At 40.3% G+C, this 976-nt stretch overlaps 1 protein-coding gene across 1 annotated transcript in view; it reads left to right on the plus strand.

The window, feature by feature from the left end:
- Nucleotides 1–593, plus strand: part of RINL (Ras and Rab interactor like) — a 6,998-nt gene extending 6,405 nt beyond the window's left edge. Inside the window, exon 11 of the mRNA XM_006774647.2 lies at nt 1–593. This exon is cut by the window's left edge and continues 165 nt beyond it. The gene's annotated coding sequence lies outside the window, so the exon portion shown is untranslated.
- Nucleotides 594–976: the final 383 nt, after the last annotated feature.

Genomic DNA, 976 nt, shown 5'->3' on the forward strand with positions numbered 1-976 from the left:
GAACGGCTTACCTTGGGGTCTTTGCATTGGCTGTTCCTGCTTCCTGGAATGCCCTTCCCTAATATCCACACTGTTCCTTCCCTCCCTTCCTTCAGATCTTGAAGCAGATTTCACAGTCTCAGTGACATTCTCTCAGACACAACTGTCTGCAACTATAACTCCTCTCCTTGACCTCCCTGTGGAAGGCAGGATAAGGCCCACCCACCTCCTCCGATGTCCCCTTCCTAGCACCCAGAATCTGTGGCTATGTTACTTTGCATGGTAAAATGGATGTTATAGATGCGATTAAAGATTTTAAGGTGGGGAAGTTATCCTGGAATCTAGTGGGTCCAATATCATCACAAGGGTCCTTATAAGAGGGAGGCAGGAGGTTCAGAGTCAGAGGAAGAGATGTGATGATGCAAGCAGAGATTGGAGTAAAGGCCAGGAGCTAAAGAAAGCAGGCACCCTCTAGAAGCTGAAAAAGACAAGGAGTGGATGTTCCCCTGGAACCTCCAGCAGAAATTCACCCTTTGATTTTAGACCCCTAAGATCTGGTTTGGACTTCTGACCTTCAGAACTGCAAGATAATAAATTGGTGTGGATTTTGTTAAGCCACTAAGTTTGTGGTAATTTGTTACAGCAGCAACAGGAAACAAATGTGATCGCATTCATTACATAAGAATATAATTTATTTATTTATTTTTAAAGGGCAGGTAAATGGGAGGCTGTCAGATCCTATATGCCTATATGTCCTTGTTAAAAAGTATTCTGGATCTTTTCTAATTTTTGAGCCACCACGATATGAGTCTTTTTGTCTTGACTTTTTTTTTACATCTAATATACATTTACATATTAGGAACAAAAGTAACAGTATTAAACCAGTAATACTAATTAGGAAAAGAAAATGTCTTATATTAGTCAAGGAAGTACCTGAAGAGGAACAAGTATCTACTTATTATCCAGAAGTTCCAATTTTTCTACTAGGCAGTTAATT

Source organism: Myotis davidii, unplaced genomic scaffold (assembly GCF_000327345.1).
Source record: "Myotis davidii unplaced genomic scaffold, ASM32734v1 scaffold1608, whole genome shotgun sequence".
In the NCBI taxonomy this organism is placed as follows: domain Eukaryota; kingdom Metazoa; phylum Chordata; class Mammalia; order Chiroptera; family Vespertilionidae; genus Myotis; species Myotis davidii.